General features: G+C 42.8%; 1 protein-coding gene across 1 annotated transcript in view; it reads right to left on the reverse strand.

Moving 5' to 3' along the window:
- EEF1AKMT1 (EEF1A lysine methyltransferase 1) overlaps positions 1–9,492 on the reverse strand; it is a 36,009-nt gene that overhangs the window by 15,063 nt on the left and 11,454 nt on the right. The gene's annotated exons all lie outside the window — the stretch shown is intronic.

The raw sequence follows: 9,492 nt of genomic DNA on the forward strand, positions 1-9,492 counted from the left end.
AATGACTATGCAAATGACATGAAATTTATGTGAACCAGCTTGATGAAAGTATTTCAAAATGTATATGGAAACACTACACTGTACCCCATGTTTGCATTAATGTATACAGCTATCATTTAATAAAAAAAAAAAAAAAAAAAGAAGGTTTGATAGAATGGTATGAAGCTGCCTGGTCCAGGACTTTTTTTCGTTGGGAGCTTTTTATTGTTTCTTCAATTTTGGTGCTTGATATTGGTCCAGTCAAGAGACCCATTTCTTCCTGGTTAAGTCTAAGGAGAGGGTATGATTCGTGATTCCAGGTATTGGTTCCTTTCCTCCACAATGTCAAATTTCTGGGCATAGAGGGTTTTGTCATAATCAGAAATGATCTCATATCTCTGAGGTATCAGTTGTTATTTTCCCTTTTTTGTTTCTGATTGAAGTTATAGAGATTTTAATTCTCTGTTTTTAGTTAATCTGGCCAAAGGTTTATCAATTTTATCTTTGAGAAGAACCAACTTTTTGTTTTGTTAGTTTTTTTTTTTTTTTGAGACAAAGTCTCACTTTGTTGCCCAAGGTAGAGTGCCATGGCGTCACAACTCACAGCAACCTCAAACTTTTGGGCTTAAGCAATTCTCTTGCCTCATCCTCCCAAGTAGCTGTGACTATAGGCACCCACCACAATACCCAGCTATTTTTATTTATTTTTTATTTATTTATTTAATTTTTTTTAGAGATAGAGTGTCACTTTGTTGCCCTCAGTAGAGTGCCATAACACACAGCTCACAGCGACCTCCAGCTCTTAGGCTTAAGCAATTCTCTTGCCTCAGCCTCCTGAGTAGCTGGAGTACAGGGTGTCCACCACAACACCTGGCTATTTTTTGTTGCAGTTTGGCCAGGGCTGAGTTTGAACCCGCCACCCTCGGTATATGGGGCTGGCGCCCTGCTCACTAAGCCCTCTAAAGGCGCTGCCCACACTCAGCTATTTTGTTCAGGCTGGTCTTGAACTCCTGAGCTCAAGCAATAAACCCACCTTAGCTTTCCAAGTGTTGGGATTACAGGCGTGAACCACTATGCCTGGCCTGTTTTATTAATTTTCTAAAGGATTCTTTTTGTTTATAATTTCATTTATTTCTGATTTAATTTTGGTTATTTCTTTTCTTCTGCTAGGTTTGGAATTGGATTATTCTTTGTTTTCCATTTCCTTGAGATGATTCATTAGGTTGTTGATGTGTACTCTTTTTGTTTTTTGGGCATCTAATGAGATAAATTTCCCTTTTAGGACTGCTTTTACAGCGTCAGACAGGTTTCAGTAGTTTGTGGCTTATTTTTGTTGTGTTTAAGGAATCTAGTAATTTCCTTATCTCCTCCTTGACCCAATCAGTATTCAGCATAAGGCTGATTTATTTCCTTGACTTTGTGTGGGGATGAAGGCTTTTGTTGGGAGTTGAGTTGTACCTTTATTCGTTTGGTCTGAAAAGATACAAAGTATAATTTCAATTCTTTTAATTTTGTTTAGGTTGGTCTGTGTCCTAAATTATGATCAATTTGAAGTATGATCCATGAGCTGATGAGAAGAACATATATACTCATTAGCTGTGGAATGGTATGTTCTGTGTCTATTAAGCCAAATTGTTCTCAGGTCACATTTAAGTCCCTTGTTTCTTTGTTTAGTTTCTGTTTAGAGGATCTGTCCAGTTCTGTCAGAGTGTTCAAGTCCCTGCTATTATGGTGTTGTTAGGTATCGTGTTGTTCAGACCAGTCAGGGCAGGGTCCTCAAACTATGGCCCGCCAGGTGTTCTTGCTGCCGCTGCCTGTCCTGCTTAGCAGCCAACTTGTCCCGGGCCCGGAGTCCGGCTCTGCAACGGTCTGAGGGACAGTGAACTGGCCCCCCGTTTAAAAAGTTTGAGGACCCCTGAGTTAGGATTTATTTTCATAAATCTGAAAGCATTTAAGTTGGGTGCACACATATTTAGAAGTGAAATATCCTCTTCAGTCTCCTTTGATATTTCAAAGAGTCTCACTTTGATGCCCTTGGTAGAGTGCTGTGGAGTCATAGTTCACAGCTATCTCAAACTCTGGGGCTCAAGCAATTCTTTTGCCTCAGCCTCCCGAGTAGCTGACACTACAGGCACCTGCCACAATGCCAGCTATTTTTAGAGATGGGGATATCACTCTTGAACTCCTGAGCTCAAGCAATTCACCCACATCAGCCTCCATGAGCCACCATACTGGCCATCTTTCTTTCCTTTTATTGCTTTAAATCCACTTGTACCTGAACATAAATTATGACCCCACTTTTCTTCTGATTTCCATTTGCCTGAAATATTGTTTTCCTACCTTTCACTATAAGCCTTTTTTTGTCCCTCGAGGTTAGATGTGTTTCCTGAAGACATATAGATGGCTTTTGTTTTTTTCTCTAGTCAGCAGGCCTATGCCTCTTCAGTGGGGTTTTCAAGCCATTCACATTTATTGAGAGAATTGATATGTATGGTGGAGTTCTATTCATCTTACTTTGTGAAGGTCTATTGCTTAGTTTTATCTTTTTTCCATTATGGAAACTACGTATTGTCCTTTAGTTTCACTGGATGGTCAGCATCCAGAATGGGTCTATGAAGAATGGGTCTGAGTGCATCTGTTCTTGTGACAAATATCTTCAATGTTTGCATGTCAATAAAATAATTGATTTTTCTGTTGAGTTTGAAGGTTAGTTTAGCAGGATACAGTATCAAGGGCTCAAATTCTTTTGTTTATGAAGGCTAAAGGAAGATGACCACCCTCTTCTGGCTTGAAAGTTTCAGCTATAAGTCTGCTGTCACCCTGATGGATCTACTCCTAGAGGTAGAGGAGATTGGTGCTTACTCCAGGCTGCTTGCCAGAATTTTCTCTTTCATTTTGACCGTGGTTAGGTAACAATGTGTCTAGGAGATGCTCTGTTTGTATTAAGATAAACAGAGGTCTGATATCCATCTAAAAGGAGTATGTCAGAATTTTTTGTGATGACTGGGAAATTTTCATTTTTGATATCCTCCAGTAGGGCTTCCAATCCTTTGAGTATTTCTTCTTCCCCTTCAGCAATACCTATAATTCATACACTTGACTGCTTTGTGAAGTCTCATAATTCCCTAAGCAATTGCTCTGCTTTTACTCTCTTTTTTGCATCTTTAAATGCCTAAGTTAGCTCAAGAGCCTTATCCTCTAGTTCTGAGATTCTTTCTTCTCTATGGTCTAATACCTTGTGGATTCTATTTTTTTTTTTTTTTTTGAGACAGAGCCTCAAGCTGTCACCCTGGGTAGAGTGCTGCCGTGGCATCACAGCTCACAGTAACCTCCAACTTCTGGGCTCAAGCGAGTCTCCTGCCTCAGCCTCCCAAGTAGCTGGGACCACAGGCACCCACCACAGCGCCTGGCTATTTTTTGGTTGCAGTTGTCATTGTTGTTTGGTGGCTGGGGCTGGATTCGAACCCGCCACCTTAGGTGTATGTGGCTGGCGCCTTAGCCACTTGAGCCACAGGTGCCAAGCCCCTTGTGGATTCTTTCTATTGCATCTTTAAGTTCCCTGAGTGACTCCTTCAATTCCTTAAGCTCCAATATTTCTTTTCTAATTTCATCATGTCTTTTATTCATTTCTTAGGTCAATTTTTGAATTTCTTTTTGTTTTCCACTTTCCCTTTAATTCCCTTGTTTTTGCCATCTATACTCTAAATGACACTTTCTGTCATTTCCGTAATTTATTTAAAGTGGGGTCTTCTGTGGTAGCTGTCTCATGATCCCTTGCAAGGGTTGATCTGTTCTGCTTTTTCATGTTGCCAGAACTTTTTTGTTGGTTCCTCCTCATGTGTGTTTTCTCCTCATTCACTTCTTCCCCCTACTGTTTCCTCTCACTTCCTCCTTTCCCTTAATTTTCCTTGTCTCTGTGCTTGGCTGATGGAGTGTCTTTTTGGTACAGGGACAAAAGGAAGAGAAGAGTAAACAGTGAAAAGGGAGAAAGAAAGAAAAGGCAAAAGTAAAAGAAAAATGAAAAAAAAAGGAGAGAAGGATGAATAGAGAAAAACAGGAATAATAATGGTCTTCAGCAGGGCATGGTGACGCACACCTGCTATTCCATGACCCTACGGGGCCAGGGCAAGCAAGTCCCCAGAGGCCAGGATCTCCTTACCAACCTTGGCAAGAACAAGACCCTACATCTGCCAAATATAGAAGAAAATCAGCAATGTGTTGCAGTGGAGACCTACCAATACTGTTGTTCAGAAAGCCAAAACTAGGTTACCCTAGCCCAGAGATTCAAGGCCTCCCCGTGCCAGGCCAATGCTGTAGCTCCCCAGCCCAGGCCTCAAAGCAAGGCTTAGTCCCATATATAAAATGGGACCCATATACAGAATGAAATAGAACAAGAGACTAGGAAAAAAGAAAAGACAAAGAAGGAAAAAAATCCAAAAATAAAACTACAGGAATATCTTGGACATGAAGGACATGAAGACACAATTCTTGCTGTAAAAATCTGCTCACTGTACGCACTCATACACCCAGGCTGGTGGGTTTGAACCCAGCCCAGGCCTGCTGAACAACAATGACAACTGCAACAACAACAACAACAACAACAAAATAGGCATTATGGTGGGTGCCTGTAGTCCCAGCTACTTGGGAGACTGAGGCAAGAGAATTACTTAAGCCCAAAAGTTAAGGCTGCTATGAGCTGTAACATCACAGCACTCTACCAAGGATGACATAGTAAGACTCTGTCTAAAAAGATAAACAACAACAACAAAAAAACTGCTCACTGTGGGAACAACTCAAATGCCCATCAACTGAGGGATGGACAAAATGATATACATCCATACATGAATATTATTCACTTATAAAAAAGGACAAAGTATTGATACAAGCTATATAACATATATGACTACTGGAAACATTATGCTAAGTGAATAAAACATACACAAAAGACCATGTATTTATGATTCCATTTATAGAAACACCCAGAATTAGCACATCCAGAGAGACAAAAACTAGATTAGTGGTTGCCAGGGGTTGGGATAATTATGGAATTTATAGGTGATAAACAGTAGAGGGTATTCTGTGTACTAAAAACTTGAATTATACACTTTAAAAAGGTGAACTATGTGGTATGTGATCTTATGCCAACAGAACTGAAATCTACTCAAACAGGGAGCACTTTACTCTGAATATGGAAGACTTTTGTGTAGTTCCTTCCTGAATGAAATTGTCTTTCCTCTTTTTGTATATAGCGGAGCTCTGGAATTATCTTAGACTCTATTCCGTGTCTCTTTATGAATTTTATACCTAAATTAGGGCATTCCCAAAGTATTTTCTCCAGTTTGTTTAGTAAAAAATCCTCTGAGATTTGGCCTAGAAGAAGGTACCTCCTATATTATGCATGACTTCTGGATATGATTAGACGATGAGACAGAGACCAACTGGCCCAACTAGCAGGACACCCTTTATTTAATCACACAGATATAGAACCATGTGCCACTTTTACCCTTTATGTTCAACAGGCCCTGAGTTTGGAACCCAGAGTCTTCAGTGTTCCACTGAAAGGAAGGCTCTTGTCTTTGCTACAGTTCTCACCCTGGGTGGCAGTTTACTCTGTTTCACAGACCATCTAATGTCTACTTGCTTTCTTCCAGAAATATCTCGAAATTTCTGGCCAAAGGCATCCTCTGTCTATTCATTATTTTCTAATGGTGTAATGATTTTTTATTTATTTTTTATTTAGACAGAGTCTCATTTTATGGCCCTTGGTAGAGTACCATGGCATCATAGCTCACAGCAACCTCCAACTCTTGGGCTTAAGTGATTCTCTTGCCTCAGCCTCCCAAGTAGCTGGGACTATAGGCACCCACCATAACACATGGGTTTTTTTTTTTTGTAGAGATGGGGTATCACTCTGGTTCAGGCTAGTCTCGAACTTCTGAGCTTAGGGCAATCCACCTACCTTGGCCTCCCAGAATGCTAGGATTACAGACATGAGACACCACACCAGCTGTTGTAATGATTTTTTAAAGGCATCTTTATTCATTCAATAGGAAAAGAAAGTAATAATCCATGTGACCAGCCCAGCACCCCAAATAATCCATTCCAAACTAATTAATACATATTTTTAAAATGATATTACTAGCTAGGCACAGTGGTTCATGCCTGTAATCCTAGCACTCTGGGAGGCTGAGGTGGGTAGATTGCTTGAGCTCAGGAATTTGAGACCAGCATGACCTCATCTCTACTAAAAACAGAAAAATGAGCTGGGCATTGTGGTGGGTGCCTGTAGTCTCAGTTACTTGGAAGGCTAAGGCAAGAGGATCACTTCAATCCAAGAGTTTGAGGCTGCTATGAGCTACAATGATGCCATGGCACTCTAACCAGGGTGACAGAGTGATACTCTTGTCTCAAAAAATAAATAAAAATAAAATAAATAAAAATAGGCTGGGCATAGTGGCTCATGCCTATAATCCTAGCACTCTGGGAGGCCAAGGTGGGTGGATCGCTTGAGCTCACAAGCTCGAGACCAGCCTAAGCAAGAGCAAGACCCTGTCTCAAAACAATAAATAAATAAGGGCCAGGCAACAGTGGCTCACACCTGTGATCCTAGGACTCTGGGAGGCCAAGGCAGGTGGATTGCTTGAGCTCAGGAGTTCAAGACCAGCTTGAGCTAAAGCGAGACCCTGTCTCTAAAAACAGACGGGCGTTCTGGCGGGCACCTATAGTCCCTGGCTGAGGCAAGAGGACTGCTCGAGCCCAAGAGTTTGAGGTTACTATGAGCCACAACGCCCAGCCATTTTTTAAAGACTAGGGTCTTACTCTTGCTCAGGCTGGTCTTAAAATCCTGAGTTCAAGCAATCAGACCACCTCGGCCTCCCAGAGTGCTGGGACTACAGGCGTGAGCCACCACACCCAGCCTTACTTTCTCATTTTTATTTCTTCTTCTATAAATTGTTGTTTCTAGCCTTCTCTAATTTTTCATTAGGCTATTGTTTTATGACTGTTTTGTAGGAACAATTTGCTGAGAAAAAAAAAAAAAATGACAGGTGTCAAATAGCTTGCAACTAATATTCCAGCACAGGTGTTTCCTACTTAACAGAAACTGTTTCAGGGAACACCATCAGACTGAGTTATTCTTTTTTGTTTGTTTTAAAGAGCAGGTCTTGCTATCTTTCCCCAAACTCCTGCCTGAGCTTCTTGAACAGCTAGAACTACAGGAACATGCTACCATGTTAATTTAATTTTTGTGGCGACAAGGTTTTGCTATATTGCCCAGGCTGGTCTTGAACTTCTGGCCTCAAGCAATCCTCTTTAAACCTCCCAAATGACTGGGATTACAAGTATAAGCCACTTCTGAGTTATTTTTATTTTCATTTCAAAATATTAAGGTACAAATGTTTTTGTTAGATGGATGTCGATCACCTGAATAATATTCACTGTATCTGACAGGTTTAAGTTTGTAACCCTGCTCACCCCCCTCCTTCCTAATATCCAATGACTTTTACATCTCTGATAACAATGGTGGTACAGGGGTAGGATAACCCCCAGATGTCATGCTTGGGCAACGGGAGGGTGTTGCTAGGCCCAGCAGACCTGTCCTCAAGCCCCCAAGTGGTTGGGCACTAGTTGTATAGGCAGGGATAGGGTGATTCCCCAAGCCCCCAGCAGAATGCTCAGGTAGGGCTGGCAGTGGCTGTGTTGCACCCCTGTTCCTGGGGAAGGGAAAGTTGCTTTCAAGGGCTGTAGCATTAGAAAGGTTAAGAACCATTGCCTTAAATAGGCAGTTGAGTGTGCACCATGGCTCTATGTTGTGGGTATAAGTGGGTTGTCTTTCCTTAGGGCACCAATAAATGCACAGCAACTCACCTGCTAGGGACCGGGGGGTTGTTCCCAATGGCTCACCTGTTGAGCAGCAGCCAGCTGGTGCACCCAGCAGGTGGGGTCAATGGACCTCTGGAGATATGAAAATGTAAGGGGTACTGGGATCCATGTAAGGATGTAGCCTGGTTGAGCTAAACTCTCAAAATAGCACCTAGCAGTATCTATTAAGGACTCAAGGGTGGGCTATGAGACCCAGCATGAGCTCCCTCTCTAGAGCAATGTTGTGGTCTCCAGATAGACTTGTGTTTGTCTCAGGGCCTTAGGGGGTTGAGGGGTTCCCCATAACCAGGAGTGCACGAGTCTGCTGTGGGAATATGGAATAGGAGTCATTCATTTACCTTTCCCAGCATTAGGGAGCCTTTCTAGGCTCCCAGCCAATCCTGGCTAAATAGGCAGCCTTATTTCCCTCTCTCTTGCCTTAGGTGAATTTTTGTCATGTCTCTGTTCTATTCCAGCATTCTCTAGATCTCCTAGATGATCTATTTGAAGTGTGATTACCTAATTTGGTATTTTGGTTCTTCTTGTAGAGGAGGCAAGTACCAGATACCTCTGGTCAGCTATCTTGACTAATTTTTTCTTTTTTCGAGAGAGTCTCAGTCTGTTGCCCCAGTTAGGTACAGTGGTTTCATCATAGCTCACTATAACCTCAAACTCCTAGGCTTAAGGCTCAAGTGATCCTCCAGCCTCAGTCTGTCAGAGTGCTGGGATTATAGACATGAGCCACTGTACCAGCTTTCTTGACTAAATTTTATTTCACTGTCATTTTTTTCTACTTCCTAGGATATTTCCTCAATTTTATAAATAAACCGGCTTGGCGCCTATGGCTCAAGTGACTAAGGCGCTAGCCACATATGCCTAAGGTGGCGGGTTCGAATCCAACCCGGGCCGCCAAACAACAATGATGGCTACAACCAAAAAAAAAAAAAAATAGCCAGGTGGGCTCAGCGCCTGTGGCTCGGGTGGCTAGGGTTCAAATCCAGCCCAGGGCTGCCAAAACAACAATGATGGCTGCAACCAGAAAAAATAGCCCGGTGGGCTCGGCGCTGTGGCTTGGGTGGCTAGGGCGCCAGACACATGCACCTAAGGTGGCAGGTTCAAATCTAGCCCGGGCCCGCCAAAACAACAATGATGGCTGCAACCAAAATAAAAATGGATGGGCCTTGTGGCTGGTGCCTGTGATCCCAGCTGCTTGGGAGGCTTGAGGCAGGAGGTTGCTGTGAGCTGTGATGCCCTGGCACTCCACCTAAGGGGATAGCTTGAGGCTCTGTCTCAAAAAAAAAATAGCCAGGTGTTGTGGAGGGCACCTGTGGTCCCAGCTACTTGTGAGGCAGAAGCAGGAGACTCGCTTGAGCCCAGGAGTTGGAGGTTGCTGTGAGCTGTGATGCCAGCACTCTACCCAAGGGGGACAGCTTGAGGCTCTGTCTCAAAAAAAAAAAAATTTATAAATAAACCAAACCAAAGTATCAAAATTGTTAATTCTGGCTCGGCGCCTGTGGCTCCAGTGGCTAAGGCGCCAGCCACATACACCTAAGGTGGTGGGTTCGAATCCCCAGCCCGTGCCCGCCAAACAACAATGATGGCTGCAACCAAAAAATGGCCGGGCGTTGTGGCGGGCGCCTGTAGTCCCAGCTA

Source organism: Otolemur garnettii, unplaced genomic scaffold, assembly GCF_000181295.1.
Source record: "Otolemur garnettii isolate 467f Iridium unplaced genomic scaffold, OtoGar3 scaffold00106, whole genome shotgun sequence".
Classification (NCBI taxonomy): domain Eukaryota; kingdom Metazoa; phylum Chordata; class Mammalia; order Primates; family Galagidae; genus Otolemur; species Otolemur garnettii.